General features: G+C 47.4%; 2 pseudogenes; one reads left to right on the forward strand and one right to left on the reverse strand.

The window, feature by feature from the left end:
* Window positions 1-271: 271 nt before the first annotated feature.
* Window positions 272-6,733, reverse strand: LOC129855369 (tripartite motif-containing protein 16-like; annotated as a pseudogene).
* Window positions 6,734-11,089: 4,356 nt separating this feature from the next.
* On the forward strand, window positions 11,090-16,362 carry LOC129854861 (serine/threonine-protein kinase Nek1-like; annotated as a pseudogene).
* The last annotated feature ends 2,385 nt before the right edge of the window (window positions 16,363-18,747 follow it).

Raw genomic sequence — 18,747 nt, forward strand, 5'->3', positions numbered from 1 at the left:
ATCATCATGTACTACTAGTCTAGTTTGGTGAGGCATCTTAAGTTATTCATTCTCAGCAACTCTGTATCACATTGGAACGTACAATATATATGTTTTATAATAAATAAATACAAAATAAATAAATAAGAACATTTATAACCAAGGTTGTATAGCCTGAGGCCTAAATTCTCAAAATAAGCTTTTCTTTTTGAGCATTAAACAACATTGACACAGATATTACTATTCACTTATTTCTTAATCATTCTTACATGCAATTGGTATACTTCCTTCTTACTCATACAGCATTTAATTTCTATAATTTGGTGTAAATGATTGCCGTTAGAAGTGGGTGCCGTTTATAATCCCCAACAGACAAACCCCCATACTTCTTTTCAATGTAAAAAGAGGATTTCAAACGTCCTTGTTTGCTACACTGCACGTTCTGTCTAGCCTTGCTTTCACAAAAGCATCGTATTTTTGTAATAATCATTTTCATTTATTTCATGCGGCACAATTTCATCCTGGACTGTATTTTTATCCAGAAAACAGGATAGAGTGGTTGAGTGAATGTAGTTTGTACTCTATAGAGGAGGGTCATTGTGTCAGTAATGTTATAGAACGTTAGCGATCCAGCCTTGTGATCCAAGTAGAGCCCTATTTTCTTAGAGGGCCAAAAAGGTAGTTGTTTAGTCTGTTTAGTATTCTCCCAAACACAGCGACCAAACACATCCAAACTCCAGGTCTGTTCATGAAAGTTTAAAATCCAATCAAAATGATCATGACTAAGACACTTCTTTCTGTTTATCCTTTTATATGCAACACCCATAATAACCTGTCCTCCACTCCATTCAACTTCCCAGTAACAGCGGCCTGACAGAGCCTCTCTACACAGTACTACAGCATTGTTTACCACTCTCTGGGTGGTCAGGATAAGGCAGCGCCACTTCCTTCCATTCAGCCTCTTTGTTGTCTTTGGAGAGAAGGAGGTTTCTATGTGCCGTGTTTAGGTCCAATGTGAGCTGACCGGCATCTGATGGTAAGAAATCAGATATGATGAACCCGTACAAAAATGATTGATCTGTCTGCCTGTCTGTCTGTTGTTTGTCTTCCATACTTACATTTCAAAAACTCCTCCCTTGTTGTTGGTACTTTACTCTCCACAACCTTTTCTTTTACTTGGGGTAGAGCTAGAGGGATACAGAAATAATAAACTAAAGACAGTAAATTATGTTGCATTAGTCTCAAGATAAACTGTGATTGTGCTGATGTAATTTTAGTGCAAATGTGTGGTGAAAATTGGCTCATGTGGACTGGGCTTTGATTTCTGCAGTATACGAACATCCTGTACTGTGGAAATGGATATATAGTCCTAGTGAGTATAACAAGTGAGTATAACAATGTAATTTAGCCATTCTATACAGATTCAGGTATATATACAGAAGTCTGTTTATTTGTTGTTTTTTAATTAGGTTTACTCAATTAAATGAAGGAAAGCTATTGATTGGTCAGTGGAGATGGTTTGAGTGTGACAAGGGATTTGACAAGTTTGGTTTGTTTGTTGCAAACCTTTTTTAGAGATTTTTACGAAGGTCCCTTTGCAGATGTCCTCCAATGTTTCTGCTCAGCCACAGAGTTCTTCACGTCTTCAAAAGACACTTGTTGGCTGACATTGATGCTGCATGAGTCTCCGCATCCAGGGAGGGCTAGGATTGATTGACAGCTCTATAGACACAGACAGGCAATCTTAATATACAAGTTGGATCCTGACAAATTCAAAGTGAAACAAAGTACCAGAGGAATTCTGTGTGAATTTGGCAAAAAAAAAAACATTTTAATGAAGAGTCATTGTATCCAGGAGTCTTGATAGTGCCAATATTACCTGGAGGAAAATAATAGAAACTTTTGTTTTTGACAACTGCCCAAGCTCACCATCTCTCCTCCTCAACTCTGCAATCTCCTTTTGCAACTGGTCAACCTGCTCCTCAGCCTGGCCCACAGCAGCAATCTCCTGTGATCTGATCAGTCTTTTCACGAGTGCCACTTCTCAACAGAGCGGATCATTTCATCAAAGACCTTGTCACTATCTTCAACAGCTACCTTTGCTGAGTACTGTAGGGAGGCACACACAAATAGAGAGTGGGAGAGAGAGCAGCAGTCTACTCATACAGACCTCTCATACAGCTCTGAACACTGACATTATCAGATGATTGGTTGGAGAAGAGCTTCAGTTGTCAGAAGTTGAAGTTCTCTCATCAATACTCACCGTGAGAGACTCCATGGCCTGCTTCAACCGCAATAGCTCCTTCTCTTTCCTCTTGATTACTTGCTTGGATTTCTTGTGTGACTTCTTCAGTTCTTTCTGTAGATCCAAAACTCTTATGAGTAAAAATTATATGGGATTTCATTGGAATCTTTTTATCTAAGATAATTGTGTAGCTTTGAGTAATTATCGGTTAGCTAGCCAGCTATTTTTCGCCTGCCGCGCTGCCGTCCTCCTACCTAGCCAACACTGCTAGCTAGCCAACTTCTACCGAATAGCAGCACTGTAGAAACTTACATTACAACGGAACGACTTGATTAGCGTAGTGTTAGCTAGTTGTCTTTCCTGTCCTTGTATCCATGATAATTGTGTAGTTTAGAGAAATTTAGTGAAATTGTCGAGGTTACCTAGCCAGCTTCACTTTCAACAACGTAGCCACTGCTAGCCAGGCTACTTCACCAGCCAGCAGTACTATATCATTTTAGTCAATAAGATCTTGTATTTTATTCTTATTTTTTGCAACGTAAGCTTAACTTTCTGAACATTCGAGACGTGTAGCCCACTTGTCATTCTAATCTCCTTTGCATTAGCGTAGCCTCTTCTGTAGCCTGTCAACCATGTGTCTGTCTATCCCTGTTCTCTCCTCTCTGCACAGACCATACAAACGCTTCACACCGCGTGGCCGCGCCCACCCTAACCTGGTGGTCCCAGCCCGCACGACCCACGTGGAGTTCCAGGTCTCCGGTAGCCTCTGGAACTGCCGATCTGCGGCCAACAAGGCAGAGCTCATCTCAGCCTATGCGTCCCTCCAGTCCCTCGACTTCCTGGCACTGACGGAAACATGGCTCACCACAGATAACACTGCTACTCCTACTGCTCTCTCTTCGTCTGCCCACGTGTTCTCGCACACCCCGAGACCTTCTGGTCAGCGGGGTGGTGGCACCGGGATCCTCATCTCTCCCAAGTGGTCATTCTCTCTTTCTCCCCTTACCCATCTGTCTATCGCCTCCTTTGAATTCCATGCTGTCACAGTTACCAGCCCTTTCAAGCTTAACATCCTTATCATTTATCGCCCTCCAGGTTCCCTTGGAGAGTTCATCAATGAGCTTGATGCCTTGATAAGCTCCTTTCCTGAGGACGGCTCACCTCTCACAGTTCTGGGTGACTTTAACCTCCCCATGTCTACCTTTGACTCATTCCTCTCTGCCTCCTTCTTTCCACTCCTCTCCTCTTTTGACCTCACCCTCTCACCTTCCCCCCCTACTCACAAGGCAGGCAATACGCTTGACCTCATCTTTACTAGATGCTGTTCTTCCACTAACCTCATTGCAACTCCCCTCCAAGTCTCCGACCACTACCTTGTATCCTTCTTCCTCTCGCTCTCATCCAACACTTCCCACACTGCCCCTACTCGGATGGTATCGCGCCGTCCCAACCTCCGCTCTCTCTCCCCCGCTACTCTCTCCTCTTCCATCCTATCATCTCTTCCCTCTGCCCAAACCTTCTCCAACCTATCTCCTGATTCTGCCTCCTCAACCCTCCTCTCCTCCCTTTCTGCATCCTTTGACTCTCTATGTCCCCTATCCTCCAGGCCGGCTCGGTCCTCCCCTCCCGCTCCGTGGCTCGACGACTCATTGCGAGCTCACAGAACAGGGCTCCGGGCAGCCGAGCGGAAATGGAGGAAAACTCGCCTCCCTGCGGACCTGGCATCCTTTCACTCCCTCCTCTCTACATTTTCCTCTTCTGTCTCTGCTGCTAAAGCCACTTTCTACCACTCTAAATTCCAAGCATCTGCCTCTAACCCTAGGAAGCTCTTTGCCACCTTCTCCTCCCTCCTGAATCCTCCTCCCCCTCCCCCCCCCCTCCTCCCTCTCTGCAGACGACTTCGTCAACCATTTTGAAAAGAAGGTCGACGACATCCGATCCTCGTTCGCTAAGTCAAACGACACCGCTGGTTCTGCTCACACTGCCCAACCCTGTGCTTTGACCTCTTTCTCCCCTCTCTCTCCAGATGAAATCTCGCGTCTTGTGACGGCCGGCCGCCCAACAACCTGCCCGCTTGACCCTATCCCCTCCTCTCTTCTCCAGACCATTTCCGGAGACCTTCTACCTTACCTCACCTCGCTCATCAACTCATCCTTGACCGCTGGCTACGTCCCTTCCGTCTTCAAGAGAGCGAGAGTTGCACCCCTTCTGAAAAAACCTACACTCGATCCCTCCGATGTCAACAACTACAGACCAGTATCCCTTCTTTCTTTTCTCTCCAAAACTCTTGAACGTGCCGTCCTTGGCCAGCTCTCCTGCTATCTCTCTCAGAATGACCTTCTTGATCCAAATCAGTCAGGTTTCAAGACTAGTCACTCAACTGAGACTGCTCTTCTCTGTATCACGGAGGCGCTCCGCACTGCTAAAGCTAACTCTCTCTCCTCTGCTCTCATCCTTCTAGACCTATCGGCTGCCTTCGATACTGTGAACCATCAGATCCTCCTCTCCACCCTCTCCGAGTTGGGCATCTCCGGCGCGGCCCACGCTTGGATTGCGTCCTACCTGACAGGTCGCTCCTACCAGGTGGCGTGGCGAGAATCTGTCTCCTCACCACGCGCTCTCACCACTGGTGTCCCCCAGGGCTCTGTTCTAGGCCCTCTCCTATTCTCGCTATACACCAAGTCACTTGGCTCTGTCATAACCTCACATGGTCTCTCCTATCATTGCTATGCAGACGACACACAATTAATCTTCTCCTTTCCCCCTTCTGATGACCAGGTGGCGAATCGCATCTCTGCATGTCTGGCAGACATATCAGTGTGGATGACGGATCACCACCTCAAGCTGAACCTCGGCAAGACGGAGCTGCTCTTCCTCCCGGGGAAGGACTGTCCGTTCCATGATCTCGCCATCACGGTTGACAACTCCATTGTGTCCTCCTCCCAGAGCGCTAAGAACCTTGGCGTGATCCTGGACAACACCCTGTCGTTCTCCACCAACATCAAGGCGGTGGCCCGTTCCTGTAGGTTCATGCTCTACAACATCCGCAGAGTACGACCCTGCCTCACACAGGAAGCGGCGCAGGTCCTAATCCAGGCACTTGTCATCTCCCGTCTGGATTACTGCAACTCGCTGCTGGCTGGGCTCCCTGCCTGTGCCATTAAACCCCTACAACTCATCCAGAACGCCGCAGCCCGTCTGGTGTTCAACCTTCCCAAGTTCTCTCACGTCACCCCGCTCCTCCGCTCTCTCCACTGGCTTCCAGTTGAAGCTCGCATCCGCTACAAGACCATGGTGCTTGCCTACGGAGCTGTAAGGGGAACGGCACCTCAGTACCTTCAGGCTCTGATCAGGCCCTACACCCAAACAAGGGCACTGCGTTCATCCACCTCTGGCCTGCTCGCCTCCCTACCACTGAGGAAGTACAGTTCCCGCTCAGCCCAGTCAAAACTGTTCGCTGCTCTGGCCCCCCAATGGTGGAACAAACTCCCTCACGACGCCAGGACAGCGGAGTCAATCACCACCTTCCGGAGACACCTGAAACCCCACCTCTTCAAGGAATACCTAGGATAAAGCAATCCTTCTGCCCCCCCCCCCCCTTAAAAGATCTGATGCACTATTGTAAAGTGGCTGTTCCACTGGATGTCATAAGGTGAATGCACCAATTTGTAAGTCGCTCTGGATAAGAGCGTCTGCTAAATGACTTAAATGTTAAATGTATGTAAATGGAATGGTGCTTTAAACCTTGGGAGGTTAGGGCGGTGTTTTGTTTACTCTCTAGCTATTGTTTATTTGCTATGTGGACTTCAGACTAAGTCCTTTCTTTTTTATCAGTGTGGATACTGAAGCATAGGCTACAGTTTCAAATGTTTAATTCAGGACTTAAAAAAGAAGTCATGCAATACATGTAGAAGCAGTCTCAGAGAGCTTTCCTGTTTTTCTGTGCTTTCAGCAGTTTCATGGCCTTTGTGTACACCCATCAAACACTCATAACAGATACAAAGTTGATCCGTACGGCAGTAAACCTCCAGCAGTTTTTCATGCTGGGAGCAGATCTTCTCCTGAAGCTGTCTGGAGGCTTCCTCAAGCCTGTGTCTTTTTCCTGGGTTTAGCTTGTCATGAAGCTTGAGGTGTGTTTCACAGTACAAGGCCAGGCACAGAAGACAAGACTTGATGACTTTCTGCTTTCTCCCAGTACAGAGATCACACACAATATCCCCTGGTTCAGCATAACTAGGAACAGAAGGGTCAGCTTGGAGTTCTTCAGTCTTTCCACTACCTCTGCAAACATGGTATTTTTGTTCAGAGCAGGCCTTGTGGTGAATATCTGTCTACACTGAGGACAGCTGTAGACACGTGTCTGGTCATTTAGACTCCATTAGTCCCTTACTTAATACAGCCCATGCAGTAACTGTGTCCACAAGGAATGGTCACAGGCTCCTTCAGTAGATCCAGACAAATTGAAGAAGTGAATTGTTCTTCACCAAATAATGAACAAGCCTCAGCCATTTTAGAGATTGTGGCCGAGACTAATGTTTATCTTGTGTGTCAGGGCTGGTTCAGGTATAGTGCAACAATCTGAATTCCTATTCGTTCTGAAAAATGACATGTCCTGTTTTGTCTGCACAGCTGAGTGGTGTGGTACAGTAGGTGGCAGCCAGTGGTGTAAAGCACTTAAGTAAAAATACTTTAAAGTACTAAGTTGTTTTTTGGTGTATCTGTACCCTATTTATATTTTTGACAACTTTTACTCCACCACATTCCTAAAGAAAAGATGTACTTTGACTCCTATACATTTTCCCTGACACCTAAAAGAACTAGTTGCATTTTGAATGCTCAGGCAGGACAGCAATATGGTCCAATTCATGTACCTATTAATATAACACGTCATCGCTACTGCCTCTGATCTGGCAGACTCACTAAAGTCTGAGTGTTGGAGCATGCCCCTGTCTTTCCAGAAAAAAAATTAAACCATACCATCTGGTTTGCTTAATAGGAATTTTATGTATAAAATGTAATTTCTACTTTTACTCAAGTATTACAATCGAGTACTTTTGTTTGCGGACCGCCATAGTACCATAAAAGAAGAAACAATTTTTATCAAGTTCTCCATCTGGGGCTTGAATGTGTACTAGTCGGCTATGCTCAACGATAAGTTATAGATTTTCTCTTAGTGCTAGAATTCAACAAAATATATATACTGCTCTCTGACTGCTCACAGCTACCAAGAATGCTGTTCTGAATTGGTTTGTTTAATAATAGGGTCAACTTCAACAACGAAAGGTCCACAGAAACTGGAGCTGCAACAACTTCAATGACCAGTTCATTTTAAAACGGAAATAGTCATCCCTGAACTACTGTCACGATCGTGTGGCGGATTGACGGACCAAAATGCAGCAGTTGGAAAATAAGCCATCTTCTTTTATTTAACAACACGAAGATGAACACGACACAAAACTCTATACAAAATAACAAAACAACAAAACGACCGTGAAGCTACAAACGTTGTGCACAAACATACAGGCTACTAACGTTCTTACATAGACAATTACCCACAACCAATGAGAGCCTATGGCTACCCTAAATAAGGCTCCCAATCAGAGACAACCGAAATCAGCTGTCTCTAATTGGGAACTCATTCAGGTAACCATAGACTCTCCTAGACAACTAAACATACATAGACAATACTAGAAACATGTACTCCACACAAACCCATATACTATACACAACCCCTTTTCCATAAACAACACCCAAAACCAACAAAACAAAAACATTCCCCATGTCACACCCTGACCTAACTAAAATAATAAAGAAAACCAAGAATACTAAGGCCAGGGCGTGACATAACCCCCCCCTTGAGGCGCGAACTCCGGGCGCACCATAAACAGTCTAGGGGAGGGTCTGGGTGGGCTTCCCTCCACGGTGGCGGCTCCGGCTCTGGTCGTGGTCCCCACAGTCCCTAACCACCTCCTTAGCTTCTTCAAAATGACCCCTCTCCACATTAACCCCATTGCATTAAGGGGCAGTTCTGGACTAAGGGGCAGTACCAGGGTAAGGGGCAGTACCAGGGTCAGGGGCAGTACCAGGGTCAGGGGCAGTACCAGGGTCAAGGGCAGTACCAGGGTCAGGGGCAGTACCAGGGTCAGGGGCAGTACCAGGGTCAGTACCAGGGTAAGGGGCAGCACCAGGGTAAGGGGCAGCACCAGGATAAGTGGCAGCTCCGGACTGAAGAATGGCAGCTCCGGACTGAGGGACTGCAGCTCCGGACTGAGGGACTGCAGCTCCGGACTGAGGGATGGCCCATGGCTGGCTGACGGATCTGGCTGCTCATGGCTAGCTGACGGATCTGGCTGCTCATGGCTAGCTGACGGATCTGGCTGCTCATGGCTAGCTGACGGATCTGGCTGCTCATGGCTAGCTGACGGATCTGGCTGCTCATGGCTAGCTGACGGATCTGGCTGCTCATGGCTAGCTGACGGATCTGGCTGCTCATGGCTGGCTGACGGATCTGGCTGCTCATGGCTAGCTGACGGATCTGGCTGCTCATGGCTAGCTGACGGATCTGGCTGCTCATGGCTAGCTGACGGATCTGGCTGCTCATGGCTGGCTGACTGATCTGGCTGCTCCTGTCTGGTTGGCGGCTCTGGCAGATCCTGTCTGGTTGGCGGCTCTGGCAGATCCTGTCTGGTTGGCGGCTCTGGCAGATCCTGTCTGACGGACGGCTCTAGCGGCTCCTGTCTGGCTGGCGGCTCTAGCGGCTCCTGTCTGGCGGACGGCTCAGTGGGCTCATGGCAGACGGGCGGCTTTGCAGGCTCATGGCAGACGGGCGGCTTTGCAGGCTCATGGCAGACGGATGGCTCAGATGGCGCTGGGGAGACGGATGGCTCAGATGGCGCTGGGGAGACGGATGGCTCAGATGGCGCTGGGGAGACGAGCAGTTCAGTCATCGCTGTGCAGACGGCAGACTCCTGCCGGCTGAGGCGCACTGTAGGCCTGGTGCGTGGTGCCGGGACTGGTGGCACCGGGCTGGGGACACGCATCTCAGGGCTAGTGCGGGGAGCAGAACAGGGCATACTGGACCCTGGGGACGCACATTAGGCCTAGTGCGTGGGGCCGGAACTGGTGGTACCGGACTGGGGACACGCATCTCAGGGCTAATGCGGGGAGCAGCAACAGGACGCACAGGACTCTGGAGACGCACAAAAGGCTTAGTGCGTGGTGCCGGAATTGGTGATACCGGGCTGGAGACACGCACCATAGGACGAGTGCGTGGAGGAGGAACAGGGCTCTGGAGACACACTGGAAGCCTGTTACGTGGTGTAGGCACTGGTGGCACTGAACTGGGGCGGGGAGGTGGCGCCGGAAATACCGGACCGTGCAGGCGTATTGGCTCCCTTGAGTATTGAGCCTGACCAACCTTACCTGGTTGAATGCTCCCCGTTGCCCGACCAGTGCGGGGAGGTGGAATAACCCGCACCGGGCTATGTAGGCGAACCGGGGACACCATGCGTAAGGCTGGTGCCATGTAAACCGGCCCGAGGAGACGCACTGGTGGCCAGATATGTAGGACCGGCTTCATGACATCCGGCTCAATACTCAATCTAGCCCTGCCAGTGCGGGGAGGTGGAATAACCCGCACCGGGCTATGCACACGTACAGGAGACACCGTGCGCTCTACTGCGTAACACGGTGTCTGCCCGTACTCTCGCTCTCCACGGTAATTACAGGGAGTAGGCGCAGGTTTCCTACCTGACTTCGCCACTCTCCCTTTAAGCCCCCCCCAAAGAAATTTTTTGGGTTTTCCCACAGGCTTCCTACCGCTTCGTCGTGCTGCCTCCATTCGCCGGTATCCCTCCTCGCACTGCGCCAGAGAATCCCAGGCGGGCTCCGGCACTCTCCCTGGGTTGATCGCCCACCTGTCGATCTCCTCCCACGTAGTGTAACCCAGATCCTTTGTAGGTTCCTTTTCCTGCCTCCGAGCTAGCTCCTCATATCGCCGCCTCTCTGCTTTCGCTGCCTCCAGCTCAGCTTTGGGGCGGTTATATTCTCCTGGTACCTCCCGGTCTAAAATTTCCTCCCATGTCCATAAATCCTTGTATTGCTCCTGTTGCCGCTGGTCATGCCGCTTGGTCCTATGGTGGGTAATTCTGTCACGATCGTGTGGCGGATTGACGGACCAAAATGCAGCAGTTGGAAAATAAGCCATCTTCTTTTATTTAACAACACGAAGATGAACACGACACAAAACTCTATACAAAATAACAAAACAACAAAACGACCGTGAAGCTACAAACGTTGTGCACAAACATACAGGCTACTAACGTTCTTACATAGACAATTACCCACAACCAATGAGAGCCTATGGCTACCCTAAATAAGGCTCCCAATCAGAGACAACCGAAATCAGCTGTCTCTAATTGGGAACTCATTCAGGTAACCATAGACTCTCCTAGACAACTAAACATACATAGACAATACTAGAAACATGTACTCCACACAAACCCATATACTATACACAACCCCTTTTCCATAAACAACACCCAAAACCAACAAAACAAAAACATTCCCCATGTCACACCCTGACCTAACTAAAATAATAAAGAAAACCAAGAATACTAAGGCCAGGGCGTGACAACTACTAGGTACAATTTTGTGTGATTTTTTTTTAAGTGTATGTTTCTATTTCTTTTGTTTCTTTAAAGTTTAGCAAAGTACACAGTGATACTGTATGCTTTCTTGTATTCAGAATAGACCTGTATCAGAACGACTGGTGAGTTACACCATCTGCCTTTCCTCCAACCTGACTCTTAAATAGACCCTCATCCGCTACAGAAAATACTAACACCTGTTGGAGTTTGTGGATTAATGGCAGCAGTGGATCCTTACTCTGTGCACTGTATTCTCACCTCTTTGACGCTATCCCTTGAAGGTCCATCTCTCTTCCTCTCCCCTTTCCCCAGGCTCTCAGGCTCGGTCTCCAGAAGAGAGATCGTCCTCTGGTGGGGACAGGAAGAAATGGGAGGCTGGACCTCCACCCATTCTCTCCGTAGCTCAGCAGACCATAGATGAGACGTGTATCAGGACCGCTGGTGAATAAACTACATGCATGAATCCCAGGACAATATCTCCTACATCCACACTAGATACTTACATGTATCCTAATGGCTGTCTGTTTGTGTTGTAGAGCAGACAGTGGGCGAGGTCATTCGGATGGACGATGTCCCCAGAAAAGCGTTTCTCAGCTGCTGGGGAACGTCGGCATCTGTGAAGAGAAACTCACCGGTGAGTCCTTCATTTACCCACCAACACACACACTCACTATCACCATACACATCCAGTACAGACTCGAAGCCTAAGTATTAACGACTCTGCTAATGATTCTGATTGGTTCCCAAGACAACCTTAAGCGAATGGCTGAGATGGGTGGTGTGAGTGGGTCTAAGCAAGTGATGCGCCCAGAGCCAAGCCCACCTGCTGTGGCACCTGTTATTCAGAACACAGAGGCCAAAGGTCAGGAAGTGGGGGCGACCTTAGTAGAAGTGACAGGTCAGGAGAAGAGGCAGACTATGTTAGAAGAGATGCTGAAGACGCCACCCAAACCTATAGAGAGAGGGGTGAGTGGGTTACGTACTGTACAGGTTATCAGTTACTGACACTCTTTATCCAGAGACATACAGGCAGTGGAATATATCCGCCCATCTAAATCACTCAGGCAGATGTTCTGGTGTTCTTTCCAGATCCAGCAGACTTGGAGTGAGTGGTCCTGGAGGAGGGCCAAAAGCGGGCTGCAAATCCCCCAGCTGGCATAGAGCAGGCATGGAAACAGGCCCTGCTGCTGACGTGAGGGTTTACTGCCTCCACTGGAGCGACATGACATACATCTAATCCAAGTATATGCCTATTCCTAGTGACCTAATGTGATTTTCATTGACATTATTAACATTGGATTAAAAACCTCTAGACTAAAATGTGACTTGAACTGTAATGAAGTTTAGCCATTTTCTTGGCTTATTTAGGACATGTTCATGAAACTCAATAATAAAGAATTATGTCTTGCAAAACCAGCCTTATGAATACAGAATTCCTAATGGATACTTGCGTTGTATTTTGTGTGTGACTTCCCTATTAGGCCACCAGAGGGCAGAGTAACACCAGCAGAAACCAAGGGGGTTGGGGAGAGGGCAGAGAAACAACCCAAATCGTCAGGTAAACTGAGAGAGACACTGCTACAACTAGACTGCCTTTTCGGTGAAGCTGGTGTCCCATGCCAGCTGCCTTTTCCTCTTTCTTTCTCTTTCCCTCCCTCCGTCTAGCTATTGTGCCAGTGTGTGAGGAATCTCTGTTTGTGAAGCTGTGCTCCTCGCCGGCCCACCGTCGTACTGCAACTCTGGTTCTTATGTCAGCCCAGTCGTCCATGGAGAACTCGTCCTCCTCTCTGGCCTCACGCTCTCGCTCAGTCTCTCCGCTCCGCTCCAAACACCACAACGCCCTCTTCATCGGCCTCTCCGTGGGCCAGTTCGACGCCAACAACCCCAAGGTGAATAACAACACGTCTCTTCATGGAGACTGGAGATAATAACTAAAGAGAGTGGATGGATGTGGAATTATAAAGGAAATATTATGAATAACGAAGTAATAACATTCTCATAGTCGCATTAATATTGATGTCACTGAACATCCTTCTATAATAGTACACAATCACAACACAAGTAACAAGCATATTTCCTCCATAAAATGAATAAATTAAATGGCTCATTTCTATCAGCCAGTATCATATATAAATCACAATTGACATTTTAGTCATTCAGCCGACTCTCTTATCCAGAACGACTTATAGGAGCAATTAGGGCTAAGTGCCTTGCTTAAGGGCACAATGACTGATTTTTCAACGAGTCGGCTTGGGGATTCGAACCAGCGACCTCTCGGTTACTGGTCCAATGCTCTTAACCGCTAGGTTACTTGCCGCTCCCGTAAGTAAGTAGCCTTGTACGAGCCTTGACTTGTGCGAGCCAGAACGACTCGTAGGATCAGTTTCCTGTTTCGGTAGCGTGAGGTAGCTTGATGTACAAGTACACCCTCTGGACAGGACGCTGGTCTATCGCAGGGCCTTCCAGTCATATGAGATCTATTATTCTGTCCTCTACAGTGATGTGATGCACAGCTGTGGTAGATGTTCAGAAAATGTACTCGGACCTTTCTGACTGTGCCTGATGAAATGCGGAGGTTCTGTGGTATTTTTAGGCTCTGATTCAGTCTTTAATAATAAAGGGCTCTGGAATGGAGCCAGCCCCATTAATCGCGTGTTCTGGAAGAGAGCCTGATGGGAGAGAGAGGACATTTATCTTCCTGCATCTTTCATAACCTCTTCCGGGGAGAGGCCCAGGGAGAGACAGGCGAAGTTCCCTGTTATTTTTGTAGGGACTGTGTGTGTCTGTGCAGAGTTCCAACTTTGAACTGTGTGTGTGTGTGGGTGTGTGTGCCTGCACGCTCAGGTCCAGGTCGGAGCCCTGCATGTGTGTTTTCAGTGATGGCTCTCCCTGGACACAGCGTTATTAATGCGATTCTTCCACATCCCTGATGTGTCATCATACCAGAGGCCACTCCACCGGCCTGCCTCACACACTCACTCACTCACGCATGCGCACACACACACTCACATGCACACCCATGTCCTCAAACATGATCGGACCCATCATCTCAATTTCCGCCTAAAATGATGTCCCGGAAACTTGCCTTTTGTTTACGACGCCTTTCTAGTCAAATATCGCATATTGAGCAGCAACTGTCCTGATTTCGGGATGCTGAACCAGTAGTTAAAGGCAATTTTCACATATTACAATTCTATTCGGTTTCTTGAGCTTCTGGGCACCTGACCTGGCTGCACTACAACTTATTTAAGGCAACAACTAAAAAATCCTGGTGTAACAAAAAATATCCTGGTGTAAACTTTTGAGTTATGAAAGTCTTGAGCTGGCACTAAGAATTTGCATGTATGATATTTAGTTAGTCACGGTGGGTGTATATGAGTGTGACTTGCTGGCTGTGTGGTGTGTGTCCTCAGATGCTGCGGACCTGTTCTCTCCCAGACCTCAGCAGACTGTTCAGCTCATTAGAGGAGGCAGGAGGGGTCAACTGAGCTGTTGCCCCTGACAACGACAACAACAACAACCTGGAGATAGAGACAATGGAGGAAGAAGAGGCCAAGGAGGATGAACAATCAGAGAATGAGGAGTAAGACACTGCGACACACTTGCACTACACACACACACAAACACCATGAGTATATGTTTGATACATAGACACTTAAGTTGACTTCTCTGTGTCATGAGGAACATGCTTTGTGCAGTATGAAACCATGTGTATAATGAAGCTGTGAGTAATATGACCTGTGTTCTCTGTGTGTATCAGGATGATGACCTGAGGGAGCTAAGGGCTTCCATGGAGAGACTCCTACAAGAGGAGCGCAGCGAGGAAGAGCAGAGGGATGATGAAGGTGGTGAGGGGGGCTCTGGGTCTTAACGGGAGCCCTCCAGAGGAAGAGGGAGGAGATTGCTTCAACGGCAACCCTGCTTTGAATGATGATGATGGTGATGATGATGATGATGACGATTCTGCTGAGTTAGAGGAGGAGCTGAACGGGATGGCTGAGGATGAGGAGGAGAGTTCTAATGGGAATCCAGGTGATGAAGAGGCAGGACACACACTCACCAACGGACTGGAAGAAGAGGAGCACCACAGCAGTGAGAGCCAGCTCCATGAAGAATGGAAGAAGGTGAGCACCACGGCAGTGAGATCCAGCTCCATGAAGAATGGAAGAAGAGGAGCACCACAGCAGTGAGAGCCAGCTCCGTGAAGAATGGAAGAAGAGGAGCACCACGGCAGTGAGAGCCAGCTCCATGAAGAATAGAAGAAGAGGAGCACCACGGCAGTGAGAACCAGCTCCATGAAGAATAGAAGAAGAGGAACATCACGGCAGTGAGAGCCAGCTCCATGAAGAATGGAAGAAGAGGAGCACCACAGCAGTGAGAGCCAGCTCCATGAAGAATGGAAGAAGAGGAGCACCACGGCAGTGAGAGCCAGCTCCATGAAGAATGGAAGAAGAGGAGCACCACAGCAGTGAGAGCCAGCTCCATGAAGAATGGAAGAAGAGGAGCACCACGGCAGTGAGAGCCAGCTCCATGAAGAATGGAAGAAGAGGAACACCACAGCAGTGAGAGCCAGCTCCATGAAGAATGGAAGAAGAGGAACACCACAGCAGTGAGAGCCAGCTCCATGAAGAATGGAAGAAGAGGAGCACCACGGCAGTGAGAGCCAGCTCCATGAAGAATGGAAGAAGAGGAACACCACAGCAGTGAGAGCCAGCTCCATGAAGAATGGCAATCAGGTACATTTAGTAATCCTTCTTTTATCCACACGCACAATAGTTACAATGCACGCAGTCAGAACCAGATTGTCAATAGGATTGTGTGTGTGTGAACACCAGACGGCAGTGGTGAGGAGGAGGATGTTGAAGGTGAACAGCATCTACAGACGTCTGCAGGAGCTGCGTTTGAACCTGGAGCAGGAGATAGGCTTTGAGAACTTGATAGAGGCCTACAACAAGATCAAGGTATGGATGGGACCTGCTTACCCTCTACCCTCATGATGTCATTTATGATCTATCGTCCAGAAATTACGGATGGTAATTGAATGTTCATGTCATTGTACCATTAAAGGCAATTCATGAGGTTGAGGATGAGAACATCGACATGTTACTGAACAACATCCTGGGGACTGAGCACCAGCACCTGTACCCCAACATCCTTCACCTGGTCATGGCTGATGGAGCCTACCAAGAGGGTTAGTATCAGAGACCTTTTCTCTCTCTGTCTCTCTCCACTCCGCATCCCACCTTCACTTATTTGCCCTTTGTTTTGACAGATCTATTTTCCCTCATGTTTAAATCACAGGCATGCATGATGTGTTCTTCTATTAATTCTTGTGTTGAGCCAGCATGCTGAATGCCTCTAAAACAGGTTCTCCCACAGCTCTAGACTGTGTGAGAGAGCCACTAAACCCTTTAATCTAACCTGCCCAATCTGCTATTCTCTCCTAACGCCCCCACAGCTCTACCCAGTCACTTGGACTGTGGCGATGTGAAACACACCCTAAAGACCCCCCCCCCCCCCCCCCCCCACACACACACACACACACACATTCACACACACACACACACACACACACAACCAGACTCCTGTGCCAAGTCAGCTGTCAAACACTGGGGAGGTGTAGGGGGGAAGAGTTTAATTTGTGTCTGACAGAACGGAACGGAACTCCCCCAGGACATGAGAGCAGAGGCTTCAGACAAAGCTCTCAATCTCTCTGGACTGTCTCTCTGCTCTCTGTGTTTTGTTCCCTCTTCTTACTCTTTGGATAAAATAAACACTTGTCTTTCTCTCCCTCCTTACCACGCTGTCTAGACTGTTCTGTCTAGACTTCCAGTGCTGGCCTGTTTGTCTCTAACAGCCTTGCTGTTCGATCCATTTTTATTTGATCTTGTGTGTGCCTCAAGCCCTTTCATTTAGGCAATGAGAGCAGAGAGGGTAATGTTAATGGAGCTAGGCACAGGCAGGAGGGTGAAGCTGAAGGCTTCTGATTTCCAACGCTTTTACTCTGCTGCTTTAAACTTGTCTGTAATGGGAATTAGTCTAACCTGTCGCTGAAGATTCGAGCAACTTGTCTCCATTTCTGCTTAAATGGTGATCCTGCTGAATGCTGTTGTATGGCTGTTTTGTGTTTTGCATGTGCCAGATTCAAGTGTATGACCTCTATCCCCCCTCTGTACTTTAGTGTTCAGGGTCAAAGGTCACTGGCTTGGGTTAATGGAAATGGCAATTTAGTAATATGACTGCGAAAGTGATGTGCTCAGTTTCTCGCCCATCCCGTCAAATGAAGAAAGATGATTTGACCTGTGACTCCTGGGCTCTGAGTGTACTCAACGACTCTCTCGGGCTACTGCAATCTAATGAATCTTTGGTTTTAACATGATCCCCATCTCTCTCTCCCCGTCCCCTCTTCCTCTTTGTCTTTTAAATAATGATGAAATTGGGATGTGTGTCCAAGCCGCTGGCAACCTTTGACAATCTACTAGCCATCCAATGTCTTCCGATGGTGCACTGCGTATGGTAGATGACTCTCTGCATGGAGGGTTGGGGCCATAGATGGATATGAGAGGGGTTGGAGCCTGGCCCAGGCACACTTGCATGATTAAATAGGCTAACTAGTACACTTGATGTCTGCTTTTCCTACTTCCACTTCCAACACCTGACACTCTTGTCTAACTTATGATATTGTCAACCAATTAGTAGGCAATGCCTACTCATAATTGGTTAAAATCACACGATGTCATTGGAAACTTGGTTTTCAATCTTTTTTACTACAAAACATAGAAATGTGCAATTTTCACATATGTTGAGGTTGGGGTGGTGCTGGAGATGATGCATATGAAGTTGAGCAATTTAGAAATGTACCTTTAATGGTTAATAGCACCATGTTAAATGGTCTGTTAAGGGTCTACTACAGCAACCTGGTCAAACAGGTGATTATACCTCCGAACGTCGGGTTCTCTTCACAACGTTGAGGTTAGGACCACCCGGTCACCATCCTCAGAATACAAACCAGGTCAACTTCTACATGCAAAACTTATTTTCAACCTTGTTAAGATTCCATAAAAACCAGATGGACCTCCTTTTCTTACTCACTTTTTCATACAGTAAAAGGTTAAAGATGGTGTCATTTTTTTAAAAATGTCTTACCGGTTCCGTCCGTCTTCAGCTCAAAATGTAAGATGACATTTTGTGTGAGGATGTTGTGTAGCAGCTGCACCGGAGTGTTATGCGTGTGTGTTATGCGGTATGTCGTTAGATTGCTACTCTGAAGAGAATTGTAAAGATATAAATGAATGGTAATGATATTGATTTTAAAGCATTCTTATTTTATAAGAAAGCAAATCTTGTACATCTTTATAATATAAAAAATAAACGCGTAACTTTTTATAATCTTTGTTGTGTGGACCTGTGTTGTCTTGTCCGTCAGGGACTGGTGTGCAGCTGTGTTCAGAACACAGTGGGAGAACCCTAGTGTGGATTTCACCTGATCAGATATTCTCAGGCAGTTTACAAAGAACAGTATGCGACAGCTATGTTTCACAGGGAAACTAAATGCGTTGGATGTGGATATGAAATGGGGATCAGTGTACAAAACTACTGGCTTCTGTTAAGGAGTAATATGATACAGTATGCTGGCTAAATCACTCCCTATAGCTTCTTTTTCAAGTGCTTTTGAGATTATACTAGCCCCTCTTATTGTCCTATAAAAATGAGGAAGCTGCTTCTAGTCTATATGTTGCTGTATACGGTATACATTATTCAGAGCCATATCCTGGTAATGCTTAGAGAAGATCTCATGTCAAGTGTTATTGAAGTGTTGTGGTTGCCAGTTCACCTGCCTCATCTAAAGCCTATTATTTTAGTGTGTTGCTATAG

The sequence above is a fragment of the Salvelinus fontinalis genome, chromosome 5 (genome assembly GCF_029448725.1).
Source record: "Salvelinus fontinalis isolate EN_2023a chromosome 5, ASM2944872v1, whole genome shotgun sequence".
Classification (NCBI taxonomy): Eukaryota; Metazoa; Chordata; class Actinopteri; order Salmoniformes; family Salmonidae; genus Salvelinus; species Salvelinus fontinalis.